We start from the raw sequence: 21,606 nt of genomic DNA on the forward strand, positions 1-21,606 counted from the left end.
TTCCTCTGTGTCTGTGGTTATGTTCCACTTTCATTTCTGATCTTATTAATTTGCATGTTCTCTCTCTGCCATTTGATTAATTTGGTTAGGTGTTTGTCAATCTTGTTGATTTTCTCCAAGAACCAGCTTTTTGATTCATTGATTCTTTGGATTGTTTTCTGTGTTTTTATTTTGTTGATTTCAGCCCTCAGTTTGATTATTTTCAATCTTCTACTCCTCCTGGGTGAATCTGCTTCTTTTTTTTTCTAGAGCTTTCAAGTGTGCTGTTAAGTCTCCAATGTGTGCTTTCTCCGTTTTCTTTAATTGGGCACTTAGTGCTATGAACTTTCCTCTTAGCACTGCTTTCATAGTGTCCCATAGGTTTGAGTATGTTGTGTCTTTGTTTTCATTAAATTCAAGGAAGACTTTAATTTCTTTTTTTATTTCTTCCTTGACCCAGGGGTGATTTAGTAGTTGACTGTTCAACTTCCATGAGTTTGTTCCTTCCTGGGGGAAGCTTTGTTGTTGAATTCTAATTTTAATCCATGATGATCTGACAAGACACAGGTGGTTACTAATATTTTTTTGTATCTGTGGAAGTTTGCTTTGTTTCTGAGTATGTGGTCAATTTTCGAGAGGGTTCCATGAGCTGCAGAGAAGAAGGTATATTCTTTCCTATTTGGGTGGAGTGTTCTATAGATGTCTGTTAAGTCCATTTGATTCAATACCTCCAATAAATCTCTTAATTCTCTGTTTGTTTTCTGTCTGATTGACCTGTCCATTGGTGAGAGAGGAGTGTTGAAGTCTCCTACTATTAGTGTGTGCGGTTTGATGACTGCCTTGATATTAAGAGATATTAATGACCAGTGGTTGTTGACTCCAGTCATTTTTTTTTTAGGTAGTAGAGTGTATGTGTTTCCCTTCTTTGGGTTGTGCTAGTGAAGGGTCGCTAGATATTTGACTTATTGTAGGCAGTGTTGGGAATGTTGGATTCCTTCCGTTGTGATTTTCCTTCTAATATTCTCTGTAAGGCTGGATTAGTAGTTATGTATTGTTTAAATTTGTTTTTATCCTGGAATATTTTGTTTTCTCTGTTGATAGTGAACAATAGCTTGGCTGGGGATAGTAGTCTGGGCTTGCATCCATGGTCTCTTAGTTTCTGTAGTACCTCTATCCAGGACCTTCTGGCTATCATGGTTTCCCTAGAGAAGTCTGGGGTAAGTCTGATAGGTTTAACTTTATAAGTTACTTGACCTTTTTCCTTTGCAGCTCTTAATAACCTTTCTTTTATCTGGATGCTTTGTGTTTTGATTATTATATGGCGAGGGGATGTTTTTTTCTGATCCATTCTATTTGGTGTTCTGTATGCTTCTTGAACCTTCATAGGAATATCGTTTTTTAGGATAGGAAAGTTTTCTTCTATAATTTTGTTGAATATATTTTTTGGACCTTTGATCTGCAATTCTTCTCCTTCTTCTATTCCTATTATTCTTAGATTTGTTTTTTTTTCTTATTATGTCCCATATTTCCTGAATGTTTTGTGATGAGAATTTGTTGGATTTGCTGTTTACTTTGGTCAGAGTGTTTATTTTCTCTATGGTGTCTTCATAATCTGAGATTCGTTCTTCTATCTCTTGTATTCTATTGGTTATGCTTGTTCCTGAAGTCTCTGTTTGTTTACCTAGATTTTCCATATCCAGCCAGCCCTCAGTTTGTGTTTTCTTCACAGCCTCCATTTCAGTTTTCAATTCTTGAACTGATTCCATTACCTGTTTGATTGTTTTTTCTTGGTTTCCCAGGGTATCATTTATGAATTTTCTCATTTCTTCAAACTTTTTGTTATATTTCTTTTCCATTTCTTTACTCATTTCTTCCATTTTTTGTTATATTTCTCTTCTATTTCTTTAAGTGAGTTATTCATACCCTGTTTAAGAGACTCTATTGCTTTCATAATGACACTGTTTTCCACTTCTTCCCGAATAGGGTGTTCAAGTCCTTCTGTCATAAGATCGCTGGGATCTGGTGTTTTCGTGTTGTTTTTCAGATTATTGGAGGAGTTCTTGCCTTGGCGCCTGCCCATCTTTTCCTTCAGATGCTCTCCAATGGCTCTTCCCTCTGCTGGGTCTTCTGCTACCAGATTATTGCCCCTTGCTCTCCAGGAATCACTTTGCCTGCAGTCCTATCTTTCTGCAGGCAGGCTATTAAAACAAAGGAACTCCCTCCCGTTTGCACTCACCGCCTGTCCTGGCCCCGGAGACCACCCAGGCTGAGTTGTAGGAATTTAAGCCCTGAAAAAGGGAGAGAGGAATGGTAGGGGTTCCAGGCAGAAAGCCGGGATAGCATGGGAGGAGAGGGAGTTTAGCTGGGGGAAGCCACCCCTTTGGAGTAGCCAGGGAGATAAGGATGGCGGGAAGATTGTGTGTTCCCTTTCAGTACTTGTGTGGTGGTCAGGATCACACTTACCCCTCCATTGTATCTTCTGGTACAGGGTCAGAGCCACTTGCTGGTCAGAAGTCTCCCTGCCTGCAGTCTTACCTTGCTGCAGGCAGGCTTTTAGAACAAAGGGACTCCCTCCAGTTTGCACTCACTGCCCATCCCGGTGGTGGTGCCCACCCAGCAACATTTGAATTTTTATAGAGAACTATTTCATTTAATGTAATCTTCCCAGGAACAAAAAAGGTCATCGACCGTGCCATGGAGGTAGTCATGGAACATGAGCTGAGTAAATGGGTTTATAACACTTATGACCATATTTAATATCTACATCAACACTTTCAAAGGCATGAATTTAACAGGAAAATTGACTGAAGATAAATCTCAGCCTGAATTATTTGCCATCTCATCATTTCTTTCGTGTTGTGTAGCAGGAGGGCCTGCTTGCTGGGGTTTATGTCCTGCCCAGTTACCCAGCCATTTAGTACCAGAGAAAGTCACACAGTGGGAATACATTAGATGTAAACTGATTGGCACATTAGCTTAGGCTTCTTATTTGCTCTTGTAGCTTCAACCCATTACCTTTATCCATGTTAGCCAAATGTCTCAGTAACTTTTTCAGTGGGGCAGAACACATACTGCTTGTTCAATGATCTGGGCAGGACTGCCCAATCAGCATTTATTTAAAACATGACTGATAGAATACACACAATTCTCTTGCACCAGTTCCCCCACTTTTTTAAAAAACAAAGGAAAAACTCCATAGTCCATTTTTTAAGAATGTGGGCATAGTTTTCCTGGCAATTGCAGATAGTTGAGGGCACTGATAATCTTATGGGTCCCTAATGAAAATTTATCAGGTCCTGACTGGAGTGTCCTGAGAGACTTGATCATCTCAGGCAGCATCTTGAATCTGTTCTGGATGTAGAACTCAGACATTTAGACCATCTGTTCCTACTGGAGATTTCTCAGGTAGTATTCCTTGATGAAACCTGAGTTTTATTAACTCACAATGAACCCACAGCCTCTCTTTTCCTGTAGAAACCAAAGCAATATCTCTTCTCCAAATAACACACCTTTTGACTTCAAGTTTGAATTTTTAGGTATTTTCTAAACACCTATCTTGGATTAGTTTAGAGGCATTTATAAGCAAATATCTTTTAGCAGCTGTTGCTCCTTCTTCAGCATTCAAACATTTCACAGAGAGCATAATATCATACAGTATCAAGATTCTCTGTGTGTTTTTCATCTTTAGGTGTCTTTATTTTAAACTCTATTTCTTTTCTATTTAATTTTTGGCTTTTTGAGACAGGGTTTCTGTGGATCTTTGCCCAGGAACTCACACTGTACACCAGGTTGTTCTTGAACTCACAAAGATCTTCCCTGCTTCTCCCTCCTCAGTGCTGGGATTAAATGTGTGCACTACCACACTTTGATCTCACAGAAATCTGTCTGTCTTTTCCTCCCAGGCATTGGGACCAAAGGTGTGTGATACCACACCTTGAAGTCAGTCTACCTCTCTCTCTGAATTGTTGGGATTAAAGGTATGTACCATCACTCCCAACTACTCTCTTTTTCTTTTTTCTTTAAAGGAAATTAGCTTTTTTTCAAGCCTGCACATATTTTTAAGCAGACAGTAAACCATTTAGAGGTTTTCTTTGTCTCTTAATCTCTCTTTATTGTATATCTCTCTTTTTTTAATTTTATTTATTTTTTTGTGAAGCTACTTATGCAGTTTTGTGCATAATAGCAATAATTCAACTTGAAAAAGTATCATTTCTTGCTTCCTGACCTTTCCACACATTTTACATAATCCACTTAATTTTCACATTAATCCCATGCAAGCACTGTTATAGTCTCAACTTTCTATGTGTGAAAAACATAACAAGGGCTCAAACAACACAGAAATTAGTATTAAACACACCAGGAGTAAGTAAAAGTATTCGAGTAATTTCTAAAATTTAAAAAGAATCCAACTTTTATAAATCCAATGAGATAATTTTATCTGATTTTTTAATATTTTTAATATAGCACTTTAAACATGTATCATGTGAGAGGGGGATAATATGATATGCAATTTCCAGAAATAAGTTTTGAACCAAATATTTTTGTGGCCTGAAGTATAAATATGTATAACATTCTTATATAATAGGTTCTATTACCTATGATTTATGTGAGGAAATTAAGGTTCCAAGTTGACAACACATTGCTAAGAAACACACACACACACACACACACACACACACACACACACACACACACTCAATGTGATAAGGGAGTATTTGAACCAGATAGATGGATTACAGAATTCTTGGCAAAAACTTCCTGGAGTGCTTTCTTTTTCTTTTCTCTTCTTTTCTTTTTTACACATTTTTAATGAATATTTCAACTTATTGGAGACAATTCTCAAGAAATAAGGGAAGATTAGATATTTGCACAAAACATCAAGTAGAACAAGGATGGTCTAACAGCAAGGAGATTTGACATTTTCAGACAGTAAATTGCTAGCAGGTGTCTCTTCAAACTGCAAAGTTTTCTTCAATATGTAAAAATGTTATAAGATGTTAAAATTGACTTTAAAACACACTAAGAGAGCTTTATCTGCATTTTTTGCTTGGCATTCCTAACTCTTACATGTGTCTGGGCAATCAGAAAAGAGAGAGACAATTTTTCTGAAGGATAGTGTCTCATACTTCAGTTGTAGACTGAGGTAAGAGCATCATAAATTTAAGGTCAGCCTAGGCTACATAATATATTCCAAACTAGCATATGTTGCAGAGTGAGACTCTTCTCGACAACAACAAATAAAAGAAAGACCTGGAAATAAAAGAAGAGACCACAGAGAACAGAGCTGCCAGGAGTTCCTAGGATCATGAACACAAAAGGGAAATTGTGCTCTAGAGCTTCCAGATAGAATGCAGTTCTAATGCACTTTGAACTTAGTGAAGCCAGTGTCAGACCTCAAACTGCAAGACAATAAATTTGATCCTTTGTAAGCCACTACTTGTATAGTAATTTGATACATTAGCAGAAAGAAACCAGTGATGGATAATACACAAAGGATTTAAAACTAGATTTTTCTAAAATCTGAAAGGGAACCCAGTGGGCTCAGATATTGTTGACAGTTATAGAGGAACAAACAGATTCTCAAGAATCTGTGAGTAGCCAATAACAGCATGATTTGGGTAGCAGAATGATAAAATATTTGAGATCAATATCTAGAAGGCTAATTTGAAAATTTAACCACTTTAAACAAAGAAAAAAATAGAAGGTTCTTATGGGACCTTGGCCCATTAATTTCAATCTCAGTTTGTTACCACAGATGCCCATGCCACAGAACTCTATTGTCAGTTGGAACTATTTGAAGGTGACCTACTGATTCCAGTCCTTCAGAAAAATATCTCTGTTTTTCTGCCCACGTGTCTTTAATTTACCACACAATATGGGTAGGATCAAAGCCGGGGATTTGATGGCTGGATCCAGTATATTTCTTAGCTTTCTGAGATGCCAGCATTTTGGCATAGGTACCGGACAGAGCCATGTTTATTGCCCTAACTCTACAGCATTTCAAGGTCCCTACTAGGAAGCAAGCTGCAGCAGTGTACTTACAAACCATACTCAAATGATCCGTACTCAGACCGCCTGCCTGAAAGACTCAGAGTTTGCCCTGGGAGGACAGCCTAGAAAGTCAGCATTTTAAAACAGCACAACTTTTTCCATTCTATGGCAAAAAAATTGAAAAACATGTAGTCAGCTTTACATCAACACCATTGAAGTGTTTCTTAGCAGGACTTCTTTGAAAGACCTGCAAGGTTTTGCAGCTAATGCTGAGTCAGGAAACCTCTCTTAAATGAGAGTACTTGCTTGCCTCTAGCAAACATAACAGATCCATGAAATTCCTGCTCCCAAGAAAACATGCTTTACTGTATTCCTTCCCAAGCTTTTTCACGCTTTCTGTGGATGCAGTTATCCATGTAGATACCATTCAAATTCATGAAGGCCTGTTTGTTGTGGTTTATGTCCTGCCCAGTTCCCTGGCCATTTGTTAATGAGAAAGTGACACAGAGAGTCTACATTAGATATAAACTGTTTGGCCCATTAGGTCAGGTTTTATATTAGATCTTGTTGCTTTTTTAACCCATTACTCTTATCTATGTTAGTCACATGGCTCAGTACCTTTTTCAACAGGGTGAATCACAACCTGCTTCATTAGTGATCTGGGAAAGACTGGAAAAGAATGGGCTTTTTCCTTCCTGGAATTCTCCTGTTCTCATTGACCTACCTTTACTTCCTGCCTGGTTGTCGCACCTATACTTCCTACCTGGCCACTCAGTATTTATTTAAAACATGACTGACAGAATACAGACAATTCTCCCACACGAATGATGTTAGTTTTTGAATAGGTGTACCATGTCAGTAGGCCTCAGTGCCTTTAAAATTCTGTTCCACTGAATAAAGATCCTTCTGGTGGAGAACAGTTCATCAAGGACAGCTTTGTGTTGCATGCAGGTAGAAGAGAGTCTACAAATTAGTTCATAAGTATTTCTGTCACTCTAACCTTTTGCTGACTACTGAACTTTAATTCCATTGAGAAATACATCCTGTGAATATCAGTTTCCCTAAGGCGAATGCTAGCCTTATGTCAGAAATAAGATAGATGTAAGGTTTATTGTAGTCTTCATATCTGCTGGGAGACTAATAAAGAAAGCCTTGTTTGAACAATTTTTGAGAATTAAAATATTTTAAACTTTACTGTTTCCCTCATTTCTTTTTCAGTTCATTGATATCATGTAAGGAAGCAGATAATTTCATAATTTTGTTGATATCTTATTCTGAAACTCAGAGAAAACACCTACCTTGGAGGAAAGTATGAAAGCTCTGGATCCAACATGTAACAACCACTGTTTATAAGAGCCTGCTCTTCAAAAGAGGAAAAAACTTTTGCACAGAAAAAACTGGTGGTCGTAGATAAATCAGAAACCACAAATTTCCAATGAATTTTCCGTATTACCTCAGGACCTTCTCACTTATCCAACATCCATTCTGTCTAAAAAAAATCTCTCCCACTCACCCAAGGAATAATAAATCTCATTCTGGAAATCCTGTAGGAAAATAGACAGAAGACTCTGGAATGGCTTGCTCTGATGGGACTTTCTTAAGAGCCTCTGGAAAGGATGTGTTTTGGGTTGGAAAAAAGCCATCAGGAAGTATTACAAGTTCCCCTACAACTCCCAGAACCTGCGTCTTCATCCATATTATAACTGAAGACCTCCAACTATGATTTTCAAAGACTGAATGACAGTAAATTATGATTTTCATGTAAAGAACTTACAGTAGCCTTCAGGTCAGAGTGTCCTAGATATGAATATTCATTCTGTCTTCTTCCTATCTGCTCTAACCAGAATATAACCCTAAAAGTTATTAGCGTTTTTACATCACATTCTTCTGTTATAAAATGGAAAGTACTGAACATTTAGAATATCCCTTAAGCCAAGATATTATAGTTTTATGATCTTTCTATTACAACAGGAAATGATGTATAAATACATATCACAATACACAACATGCATTTTGTGTTTTGTGATATGTATTTATAATACAACTGTACAATACAATACACAATATGAAGACCCAAATTCCATCAGAAAATAAAATCTTAATGAGAAAATTTAAATAGAATTCATAAGATTTTGGGTCAGCATCAATCCTATTACATGGGTGGCCATTATTTCGATCTCCAGTAGCACACAGACAAGTATGGGATTGAACTGTGAAGTGTTATGACCTGAATATGGTTTATAGGCATGTTTTCTCATCTCCACGATCAGGGCAGTTAGGTAATAGAGGCAGGTGGATTATTGTTTTGAATCAATTTTGAGCTATATATATTTTCTTTTCTTATATATATTCTTTCAAAATCACAAAACTGATTTTATAGCTCATTGGGAGAGTTTTACCTGCTAAGGCAAAGCCCTGTGTTTGAACGATGGAACCACAAAAAGAGATATATCTGAATCCCCCTTGTACTACAAATCAAAAGAATCAGAAAATTCTAGTAGAAATTTGAAAATATCAAGTCTTCCAACACACGATTTGGTGCCACTAGCACTGGCTATCCAGTCATCATTAGAAAAACAGTCCTGATACGGTAACTTTTCTAATTTCTGAGCACAGAGATCTCTTCTGATCCAACCTGAGGGACTCTGGAGGAGATTGCTACATTCTTACAGCACCATGACTACTTTGCTTTATGTTTGCTAAGAGAAGCCAGCTACTTCACTAGTCTTGTTGCTCAGCTATTTGTGGTGTGTGTTTTAGGCTGTATGACTTCTAGATTTTACTTTCATAACTGTTTATCCAGAGAGTGAGGATGCCAGAAAATTCTGAAGTTTTCTGGCAGTAAATTTCATATTGCTCTCTTGTCGTTGATAATTGTAATTGGTCAAGTCACTGCCTGACTCGTGTCACATATGAGCAAAACGTCAACCAGTAACTTGACTTCAAACATAGCTGTGATGATTTGATGTGCCTGAGCTTGACTAATTTACTCACTCCATTGCTACCAGGATGCCAAACCAGTTTTTCCTAAAGGACTTTAATATCCACACAGTGTCTAAAATGAACCTTTCAGTCAATACTGGGATGTCCTTCTTTTTGTGTATATGTGTCTTCGTGCGTGCATGCACATCTGCACTCTGAAAAGATCTTTTCCTAAATGGACAAACACCACCTTTCATACAGTGAAGATACAGAAGACAGTCTGTGAGGAATTAGTGGAGTCAATTCTTGTAAAACCTTATATCTACTAACAGTTACCTGTATACATTTGAGGCATTGAGTAGAAAATGACTATTTTGCACATGGGCAAAGATAAGGGGTTTACAGGCAACATCCATTGCCTAGTGACTACTGCCAGGAAGAGGCCATGATGATTCAAGGACTCCAAAACAGAGAGTTATGCTTGACTTGCTCTGGAACGAATGGTCGAGAAATTCTTCTACATCCAATGAAAACTAGAGCAGCTCCTATACCTCTAAATGTGGGGACTATCTCTGCAGGGGACACCTCATGAGAAACATGCTTAATTACAGGACAGAGAGGATATTTTTGCAGACACTGCCCTTCTCGTGTAGTCCTCTCACTAGCTGCCATCATCAGTCATACTTCTACTACTTTGTTTGATTCACTGGCATTCACTAATACCAGACATGCTAACACTGTTGAACATTCTGGTGTGGTAAAATGTATATAAATCTTACCATATTGGCTCTTCTTAAGTGCTCACTTTCAATTTGAATACTTATGCTCATACTGTTTCTCCTAATTTTTTTTTCTGTGTACTAAAATTACTTTTATTACAGTTGATCTTTTAAACATTTCCTTTGCTAGGATACAAAGTATACTTACAAACAAAATATTACATATAACCTGTTTTCGTCCTTAAGGTTCTGACAACTTGGTAACAATTTTAAATGCACAATCTATACAATTAATACAGGTTATATATGAACTATAAGGTATGCTGAACCAGAGAATACTGCCAGTATACTGTACAATAGCCTTACCAGTTAATGCTGTGGACCATTTCTACCAAAAGGAAATGCACACCTGCGGTCACCTTTACCAGCTGGTGTAGACAGAGAGGGAGAGGCTTCTTCCTCTTCACAAGCCTTGGGAAGCCTCCACTGTGGGCATCTGTTTACTCTAAAATTGGAAAGGACTGGGCTTTCTCAAAATTATCCACTGTTGAAAGTGTCAGGATTATGTATGTTCAATATGATAATCTCTTGCCTTTCCCCCAAAATCTATCCCAGTTTTAAACGACCATAAGTCTTTTGTCCACTACAAAAAGCCTACATGCTCAAGGGCTTTAGGAAAAGATAAAGTCTGCCAAATAAGGAGGCAAGAAACCAAGCCAAAAACTTGAATGTTCTATCCACAGTCTATTTCAGTTATTCCCACAAGTCAGTTCCGGATAAATGATGGTTATCAGCTAACTGATATGTTATCATTGAGGTTCGTCAATGAATTTGTACATTTCTAGTTCCCTTTGGTGAAGAGGAAAGTGATTTTGCAAGACCTAAGTTTTTTTTTTTGAAAATTTCCTGAAATGTGCTTTGATTAAATCCTGATTCTTTCTGATCTCCTTCCAGATCAAATCTCTCTATCCTTTTGGTTCAACTTTGTGTCTGTTATTGATAACTCATCAGGGCAATTGGCACTGTTCATATATTTTTACTTATGTGCATTTCCACTGGGACTTGGTTGGCCCACAAGTGGGTACATTCTTAATGAAAAGTGCAATTGGCTCTTGAGCTAGGAGTGGGTTTTTCGGCATGATTCCTGTGTCCTTGCTGTGATTTTGTCTACCTTCTGTAGGTCTTTCTTGTACATGTTGATACATCTATGTGAATTTATATAGAGAGTTTCATTTATAATTTGTAAATTTATAAATGCTGTTGACTAGTAGTCACCTTCAGCCTCTGATGTTTACAGTCTTAACTTTTCTTGTTGTATAATTGTCAGAGATTCTTGAGAGGAGCAGGTGTAATATGGATTTCACACTTAAATATAAACACCATTCAAATTTATGATTGGTGGACATTTGTGTTTGTCAAATCATTCTTTAGATTGCCAATGTTTTCCTCTATAATTTTGCTAAATATATTTTCTGGTTTTTGTTTGATTTCTTCTCTTTCTGCTACAGCTGTTATTCTTAGGTAGTCTTTTCATAGGGTTCCATAATTCCTGGATGTTTTGTCCTAAGTTTTGTAAAGATTTATAGCATGAGGATATTGGGCCTGCTTGTTTGGGATTTGTCCTGCCCCGTTCCCCCAGCTCTTTAGTCCCCCAGAAAATAACACAGGAGATCTCTATAAGTTATAAAGCTGATTGGCCCATTAGGTCAGGCTTCTTACTGGCTAACTCTCACATCTTGATTAACCCATTTTTCTGATCTTTGTTAGCCACGTTTTTCAGTGGGGCAGCTCACATCCTGCTGCTTCGCTGATCTGGGCAGGAGTGCCCCCACTTCCTCCTCCCCAGAATTCTCCTGCTCTCCTTGCAACATTTCCACTTCCTGTCTGATTTTCCTGCCTACAACCCCTGCCTGGCCAATCAGCGTTTATTTAAAACATGATTGATTGAATACAGACAATTCTCCCGCACCAAAGATTGGATGTTTTATTTGACTGATGAGAATATTTCCTCAATTATATCTTCAGCAGTCAAGATTCTCTCTTCCTGTATATTAATACTTCTACTCCCTTAACATTTTTAATTCTTCTCCCAATCCATTGGAAATTTTTATCGAGAAATTTTTTCTTTAATGTAATCATCGCAGGAACCAGAAAATGCACAGGTCATGCCCTGATGTAGTCCTGATACATAAACTGAGCAAATAGGTTTATAATACATTTATGATCATTTCTCATATCTACGTACACACATACAAAAGAATAGATCTAATATGAATATTGACTAAAGATAAATCTCATCCTGTATTTGCCATCTCATCATTTCTTTAGTGTTGTTGATTTTTGTCTAGGTGTCCCATGTCAGTATGCTTCAGTGCCTTCTAAAGGCTGTTCGATGGACTAAAGACCATTCTTGAAAAGAATAGTTCATGAGTGACAGCTCTGAGTTGAGTACAGGTAGAAGAATGAGTTCAAGCAAGTTCTGAGGTAATTCTGTCTCTCTAAACTTTGACTGACAACTGAACTGGAATTTCATTGCATAACATCTCCTTTGTACGTTGGTTTACTTAAGTGTGATACTATTCTTATGCCAGGAATTAGAAACATGTAAATGTAGTTGAATTCTTCATATATGCCAGGAGTCTAATGAGAAAGTTCTAATTTCTAACAATTTTTGAATATTAAAATTCTTTAAACTTTCATGTTTCCATCACTTTTTTTTTCAGTTCAATGAGGCCAGAAAGGGGGTCAGAGAATTTCATAATTTGGTTGTTATCTTATTCTGAAACTCAGAGATAACACCTAGTCTGGAGTCAAAGTTTGAAAGCTCTGGGCCCAACATGTATTACCCATTCTTTATCAGAGCCTCTGATTCAAAGGAGGGTGAGTAAACATTACTCAGAAACGTGTATGGTGATCAGAGATACATCAGAAACAACAAATTTCCAAAGAACCTTCCTTGTTATTTCAGTATGATCTCACATATCCAACATCCAGTCTGGCTAAAATATCTCTCATTCCCACAAGGAGTGACACATCTCATTCAGGAAATCCTGGAGGAGAATAGGTTGTAGACTCTGGAGTAGCTTGCTGTGATGGGGCTTTCTTAAAAGCCTTTGGAAAGCTTGTGTTTAGTGTTGGGAAATAGCCATAAGGAAGTATTTTAAGTTCTACTACAACTCCCACATCCTTGTTCTTTATTCATGTCATAAATTGAGATCTCCTACTAGGACATGAAAAGATTGAATTACACTACATTATGAATTTCATGAAAAAACCTTTAAGTAGTCTTTGGGTCAGACTCTCCCACATTTCAATATTCATTCTGTCTTTTTCCTATCTGCTCTAAACAGAGCATTGACCTCAAAGTTGTTAATTATTTTGCATCATATTTTTTGTAACTTAAATAGAATGTACTTAACAGTAATGTATCACCCTAGCAATGATATTACAATTTTATACTCCTTTTTATTATATCAGTAAATGATCTGTAAATACATATCTCATTTTATCATGGAGCCCAGTTGACCAGCACACACAAAAAGAACTTAATGTAAAAGTTTGAAAAGCATTAATTTGGACTATGGGGCAGCATCTATCCTATTAGGTGGGTGGTCATTACTTCAATCTACAAGACCACAGGGATAAATATGGGATTGTACTGTGAAGTGATATGACCTAAATATGGTTTATAGGTGTGGTGCCTCATTTCCATAATTGTGACAATTAGGTAATAGAGGCAGGTGGATTACTGTTTTGAAGCAATTTTGAGCTATAAATATAAATGTTTTCATTGGGATGTCAATAAGCTTTCTTTACTATAAAAGCGCAATATGATCCCCTCTTTTGTGGAAGGTGTAAATTATGCATGTTAGGTGCTCAGATTCTCTGAATGAACGACAATATGGAATACGTTTCTCCAGTTTTGGGCTCTGACACACTGAGAGCAATTTTTTTAACAGCTGACCCACTATTATGATCTTATGCAAGTTTTTATATATACATCCATCCATCCATACACACACACACACACACACACACACACACACACACACATTCTTAATCACTGTTTCCTTTGCTTTAATGAATCTTCTCTGTGTCAGGAGTTCCAATTTACTAATGTTACTCCTCAGTTTATTCTTTCTCCTCTGATTAAAACTCAGCTTTCCAGAACCAAAGGAAATACTGTCAGTGAATTCCCTGCCCAACAAGGGAACCTGACCTGGTATTATTATTGTTTTAACAGCACATTCCTTTGCTTAATAAAATGGGAAGCTCTGAACAATAAGAATATTTCTTAAGCCATGATATTATAGTTTCATGATCTTTTTATTACAACAGGAAATGATGTATAAATACATGCCTCATTATACCATGAAGCCCCAAATTGTATCACAAAAATAAGAACTTAATATGAAAATTGAAATAGAATTCATAAGATTATTGATCAGCATCTATCCTATTACATGGAAAGCCATTAGTTCATTCTCTAGTAGCACACAGATAAATATGGGATTGTACTGTGAAGTGATATGACCTGAATATGGTTTATAGGTGTGGTGCCTCATCTCTACGATCATGGCAGTTAGGTAATAGAGGCAGCTGGATAACTGTTTTGATGCAATTTTGAGCTATATATACTTGATTTTTTTATATATTCTCTCAAAAATCACAAAACTGATTATATAGCTCACTGGGAGAGTTTTACATGCCAAGGCAAAACCCTGTGTTTGAAAGATGGGGACACAAAATGAAATATAATACAATCCCCTTTGTACTACAAATAAAAAAAAACATCAGAAAATTCTAGTAGAAATTTGAAAATATCAAATCTTCCAACACTGGGTCCCTGCCACTGGCACTGACTATCCAAGAATCTTAAGATAAAGAGTCCTGATATGGTAATTTTTCAAATCCCCGAGCAGAGTTCTCTTTCATTCAAACCGAGGGACTGTGGAGAAAATAAATTCATTCTTACACCACCATGACTACTTTACTTTACCTCAGAGTAGTCAGCTATTTCACTAGTCTTATTGCTCAGCGATTTGTGATGTGTGTTTTTAGCTGTATGACTTCTAGATTTTACTGTCAGTGAGTAATTGCTTATCCATCCAGTGGGGATGAGAGAAAGTTCTGTAGTCTTCTGGCAGTAGTTTCCATATTCCTCCCTTGTCATTGATAGGAGTAATCGGTCAAGTCACTAGCTGATTGGAGTCACATATGAGCAGAACTTCAACCAAGAACTTGTTTACAAACATAGCTATTATGATGTAGATGCACCGGAGCTTGACTACTTTTTCACTACATTGCTAACAGGTGGCAAACCTGTGTTTTCTAATGGCCCTTATATCCCTAGAAAAGTTTCTAAAACGAAACTTGCAGTCAATACGGGATTTCCTTCTTTTTATATGTATGTGCATCCGTGCATGCATGGACATCTTCATGCTGAAAGAATCTTTTCCTAGTTCAAAAAACACCACCTTGCATACAATGATGATACATAAGAGATTTTGTGAGAAACTAGTGGAGTCAACTCTTCTATAACCTTCTATCACCTAACACTTACTTGAATACATCTGAGGCTTTCAGTTGAAATAGACTATTTCTCACAAGGAAAAGGTAAGGGCTTTACAGGCAACATCCATAGCCTAGTGACTACTGCCAGGAAGAGGCCATGATGACTCAAGGCCTCCAAAACAGGGAGTTATGCTTGACTTGCTCTGGAATGAATGGTCGGGAAATTCTCCCACAACCAATGAAATCTAGAGCAGCTCCTATGCCTCTAAATTTGGGGACTACCTCTGCAATGCACTCCTCATGGGAAGCATGCTAAATTACAGGACAGAGTGGATATATTTGAAGACTCTACCCTTCTCGTTGTAGTCCTCGCAGTGGCTGCCATCATCAGTCATACCTCTACTACTTTGTTTGATTCACTGGCATTCACTAATACCAGACATGCTAACACTTTTGCACATTCTGGTGTGGTAAAATGTATATAAAGCTTAACATATTGGGTCTTCTTAAGTGCTCTCTTTCAATTTGAATACTTACACTCATTCTATTTCTTCTAATATTTGTTCTTTGAAAATTTCCTGAAATGTGTTTTGATTAAATCCTGATTCTTGTCAAATAGGTCTTTCACTTCCTTGGTAAGAGTAACCCCAAGGTATTTTATGCTATTTGTGGCTATCGTGAAATATGATGTTTCTCTGATTTCCCTCTCTGCTTCTTTATCCTTTGTGTATAGGAGGGTAACTGATTTTTTGGAGTTGATCTTGTATCCTGCCACATTACTAAAGGTGTTTATCAGCGGTAGGAGTTCTTTGGTAGAGATTTGGGGTCGCTTATGTACACTATCATATCGTCAGCAAATAACGAAAGTTTAATTTCATCCTTTCCAATTCGAATCCCCTTGATCTCCTTATGTTGTCTTATTGCTATTGCTAGAACTTCAAGCACTATGTTGAAGAGGTATGGGGAGAGTGGACAGTCTTGTCGTGTTCCTGATTTTAGAGGAAAGGCTTTGAGTTTCTGTCCATTCAATTTGATGTTAGCTATCGACTTGCTGTATATTGCTTTTATTATATTTAGGTATGATCCTTGTATCCCCAGTCTCTCCAACACCTTTTCATCAATGGGTGTTGAATTTTGTCAAATGCTTTTTCAGCATCCAATGAAATGATCATACGGTTTTTTCTTTAGTTTATTTATATGATGGATTACATTGATAGATTTGCATATGTTGAACCAGCCCTGCATCTCTGGGAGAGGATGTGGAGTGAGGGAAACACTCATCCATTGTTGGTGGGAATGCAATCTTGTCCAGCCGCTGTGGAAATCAGTGTGGCTGTTTCTCAGGAAACTGGGAGTCAACCTCCCTCAGGACCCAGCAATTCCACTCTTGGGAATATACCCAAGAGATGCCCTAACGTACTCCAAAAGCATTTGTTCAACTATGTTCATAGCTGCACTATTTCTAATAGCCAGAACATGGAAACAACCTAGGTGCCCCTCAATAGAAGAATGGTTAAAAAAGGTGTGGAACATATACACATTAGAGTTTTACTCAGCGGTAAAAACAATGACATCTTGAATTTTGCATGCAAATGGATGGAAATAAAAAATGCTTTACTGAGTGAGGCAACCCAGACCCAAAAAGAGGAATATGGTATGTCCTCACTCATAATTGGATTCTAGCCATAGTTAAAGGTCTTTGAGTCTATAATTTGTGATCCTCGAGAAGCTAGATAAGAAGGTGAACCTGAAGAAAATCATGTAGTTATCCTCCTGGATATTAGAAGTAGGCAAGATTGCCAGTCAAACTTGGGTGCACGGGGAGCAGGGGGCGGGTAGAAGTAAGGGGAGTTGGTTAGGGAGAGGGGAGAGAAGGAGGAATGCGGATGGCTTGGGGGAATGAGAGGGGGGAGGGAGGAAGGATGGTTATGGGAGCAGGGAAGTTTATATCTCAAATAAGGGAGTCATTTTAGGGTTTGTAAGAGACTTAATTCTGGAGGGGTTTCCAGGTCCAAGGAGAGGTCCCCAGATTGTACTCCGTGCAGCGGAGGAGAGGGTGCCTGAAGTGGCCTTGGCCCATAACCATACTGATGAATATTTTACATGTCACCACAGAACCTTCATATGGCGATGGATGGAGATAGAGACAGAGACACATATTGGAACACTAGACTTGACTCCCTCGGTCCAAATGAGAAACAGAGGGAGGGAGATCGTGAACAAGGAAAGCAAAATAAGAGGGGGCCTTCATCCGACGATGGATGGGGATAGAGAAGGAGACCCACCTTGGAGCACTGGAGGTCGGGACCGCGAGGGGTGCATTCACCCACTGATACAAGGGGACTGCTCAGATGGGAGCTCACCAAGGCCAGCTGGACTGGGACTGAACGAGCATGTGATCAAACCGGATTCTCTGAATGTGGCTGACATTGGGGCTCACTGAGCCCCCAAGGTCCAAATGAAGAATGAGAAGCCATTGACAATGGCTGTGGGTCTTGTTTCGTCTGCATGGACTGGCTTTCTGGGATCCTGGCCTGTTTGGATGCTCACCTTCCTGGACCTGGAGGGAGGGGGTAGGATCTTGGATTTCCCATGGGTCCGGAAACCCTGACTGCTCTTGGGAATGGTGAGGGAGGAGGAGAGGGAGTGGGGGGAGCGGGAGGGTATTGGGAGGAGGGGAGGAAGTGGAAAGAGTGTTTTCGCATACTTGAATAAACAAATCGAAAAAAAAAATTCCTGATTCTTTCAGATCTCCTTCCAGATCAAAGCTCTCTATCCTTTTGGTTCAACTTTGTGTCTGTTATTGATAACTCATCAGGACAATTGGCACTGTTCATATATTTTTACTTATGCGCGTTTCCACTGGGACTTGGTTGGCCCACAAGTGGGTACATTCTTAATGAAAAGTGCAATTGGCTCTTGAGCTATGGGTGGGTTTTTCGGCATGATTCCTGTGTCCTTGCTGTGATTTTGTCTACCTTCTGCAGGTCTTTCTTGTACATGTTGACACATCTATGTGAATTTATATATAGAGATTCATTTATAATTTGTAAATTTATAAATGCTGTTGGCTAGTAGTCACCTTCAGCCTCTGATATTTACAGTCTTTACTTTCCTTGTTGTATAATTGTCCGAGATTCTTGAGAGAAGCAGGTATAGTATGGATTTCACACTTAAGTATAAACACCATTCAATTTATGAATGTGGGACATTTGTGTTTGTCAAATCATTCTTTAGAATGCCAATGTTTTCCTCTATAATTTTGCTAAATATATTTTCTGGTTTTTGTTTCACTTCTTCTCTTCCTTCTACACCTGTTATTCTTAGGTAGTCTTTTTACAGGGTTCCATATTTCCCGTATGTTTTGTCCTAAGTTTTGTAAAGATTTGTAGCATGAGGAGATCGGGCCTGCTTGTTTGGGTTTTTGTCCTGCCCCTTTACCCCAGCTCTTTAGTCCCCCAGAAAATAACACAGGAGATCTCTATAAGTTATAAAGCTGATTGGCCCATTCGGTCAGGCTTCTTACTGGCTAACTCTCACATCTTGATTAACCCATTTTTCTGATCTATGTTAGCTACGTGGCTCTGTACCTTTTTCAGTGGGGCAGCTCACATCCTGCTGCTTCGCTGATCTGGGCAGGAGTGGGGGAATCATCTTCCTCCTCCCCAGAATTCTCCTGCTCTCCTTGCATCATTTCCACTTCCTGTCTGATTTTCCTGCCTACAACCCCTGCCTGGCCAATCAGCGTTTATTTAAAACATGATTGACAGAATACAGACAATTCTCCCGCACCAAAGATTGAATGTTTTATTTGACTGATGAGAATATTTCCTCAATTATATCTTCAGCAGTCAAGATTCTCTCTTCCTGTATATTAATACTTCAAATCCCTTAACATTTTTAATTCTTCTCCCAATCCATTGGAAATTTTTATCGAGAAATCTTTTCTTTAATGTAATTGTTGCAGGAACCATAAAATGCACAGGTCATGCCATGATGTAGTCCTGATACATAAACTGAGCAAATAGGTCTATAACACATTTATGATCATTTCTCATATCTACGTACACACTTACAAAAGAATAGATCTAATATGAATATTGACTAAAGATAAATCTCATCCTGTATTTGCCATCTCCTCTTTTCTTTAGTGTTGTTGATTTTTGTCTAGGTGTCCCATGTCAGTATACTTCAGTGCCTTCTAAAGTCTGTTTGATGGACTAAAGAACATTCTTGAAAAAAATAGTTCATGAGTGACAGCTCTGAGTTGAGTACAGGTAGAAGAATGAGTTCAAGCAAGTTCTGAGGTAATTCTGTCTCTCTAAACTTTTACTGACTACTGAACTGGAATTTCCTTGCATAACATCTCCTATGTATGTTGGTTTACTTAAGTTTAATACTATTCTTGTGCCAGGATGAGAAACATGTAAACGTAGTTGAATTCTTCATATCTGCCAGGAGACTAATGAGAAAGTTCTAATTTCTAACAATTTTTGAATATTAACATTCTTTAAACTTTCATGTTTCCATCACTTTTTTTTCAGTTCAATGAGGCAAGATAGGGAGTCAGAGAATTTCATAATTTGGCTGTTATCTTATTCTGAAACTCAGAGATCACACCTAGTCTGGAGTCAAAGTTTGAAAGCTCTGGGCCCTACATGTATTACCCATTTCTTATCAGAGCCTCTGATTCAAAAGAGGGCGAGTAAACATTACTCAGAAACGTGTATGGTGATCAGAGATACATCAGAAACGACAAATTTCCAAAGAACTTCCTTGTTACTTCAGTATGATCTCACATATCCAACATCCAGTCTGGCTAAAATATCTCTCACTCCCACAAGGAGTGACACATCTCATTCAGGAAATCCTGGAGGAGAATAGCCAGAAGACTCTGGAGTGACTTGCTGTGATTGGGGCTTTCTTAAAAGCCTTTGGAAAGCCTGTGTTTAGTGTTGGGAAATAGCCATCAGGAAGTATTTTAAGTTCTACTACAACTCCCACATCCTTGTTCTTTATTCATGTCATAAATTGAGATCTCCTACTAGGACATGAAAAGATTGAATTACACTAAATTATGAATTTCATGAAAAAACCTTTAAGTGGCCTTTGGGTCAGACTCTCCCACATTTCAATATTCATTCTGTCTTTTTCCTATCTGCTCTAAACAGAGCATTGACCTCAAAGTTGTTAATTATTTTCTATCACATTTTTTGGTAACTTAAATAGAATGTACTTAACAGTAATGTATTACCCTAGCAATGATATTACAATTTTATACTCCTTTTTATTATTATCAGTAAATTATCTATAAATACATATCTCATTTTATCATGGAGCCCAGTTGACCAGCACACATAAAAAAGAACTTAATGTGAAAGTTTAAAAAGCATTAATTTGGACTATGGGTCAGCATCTATCCTATTAGGTGGGTGGTCATTACTTCAATCTACAGAACCACAGGGACAAATATGGGATTGTACTGTGAAGTGATATGACCTAAATATGGTTTACAGGTGTGGTGCCTCATTTCCATAATTGTGACAATTAGGTAATAGAGGCAGGTGGATTACTGTTTTGAAGCAATTTTGAGCTATAAATGTAAATGTTTTCATTGGGATGTCAATAAGCTTTATTACTATAAAAGAGCAACGTGATCCCCTCTTTTATGGAAGATGTAAATTATGCGTGTTAGGTGTCAGATTCTCTGACGGAACGACAATGTGGAATACGTTTCTCCAGTTTTGGCTCTGACACACTGAGAACAATTTTTTTTTAAAAGCTGACCCATTATTATGAGCTTATGCAAGTTTTTATATATACATCCATCCATACATACATACATACACACATACACACACACACACATACACACACATTCTTAATCACCATTTCCTTTGCTTTAAAGAATCTTCTCTGTTTCAGGAGTTCCAATTTACTAACTGTTACTCCTCAGTTTATTCTTTCTCCTCTCAGCTGTCCAGGACTAAAGGAAATACTATCTCTTTTCTGAACTCCGTTAATCTACATTTTAGGAGTTTCTAGAATCTTTAATTGACCTGGGCTTTGTTTTGTACTCTAGTCCAGCTCCTGAGATATCATGACTGTTAGCAATGACAGAGATTATTGTCGTCACTGTGACAACTCAGTATGTCACACTTAAACTTCACAGTGCCTTCTTGAAGATGTGGGTTTTTGCAAGTACCAATTTCTATCCTTTAAAGAAAGATGTTTTCTTAACAAAAATGTAAAGAAAAACGTTGCTTTTATAGGCCAATGACACAAAACGTGACATGGAAGGGAAATGCAGGAAGTCGGGAGCAGAAATTGAGATTGAGGAAGATTTCTGACATTTCGGAAACTGAAATTTCTTCCTTTCTGGGGAATCACCTCTTCAGGCAAATGTCTTTCAGATCCTGAGACTTCAGCACGATGTCTCACAATCAGCAGCAGCACAAGCAGCCCTGCATACCTCCTCCTT

This window comes from Myodes glareolus, chromosome 17 (genome assembly GCF_982192425.1).
Source record: "Myodes glareolus chromosome 17, mMyoGla1.1, whole genome shotgun sequence".
Taxonomy (NCBI): domain Eukaryota; kingdom Metazoa; phylum Chordata; class Mammalia; order Rodentia; family Cricetidae; genus Myodes; species Myodes glareolus.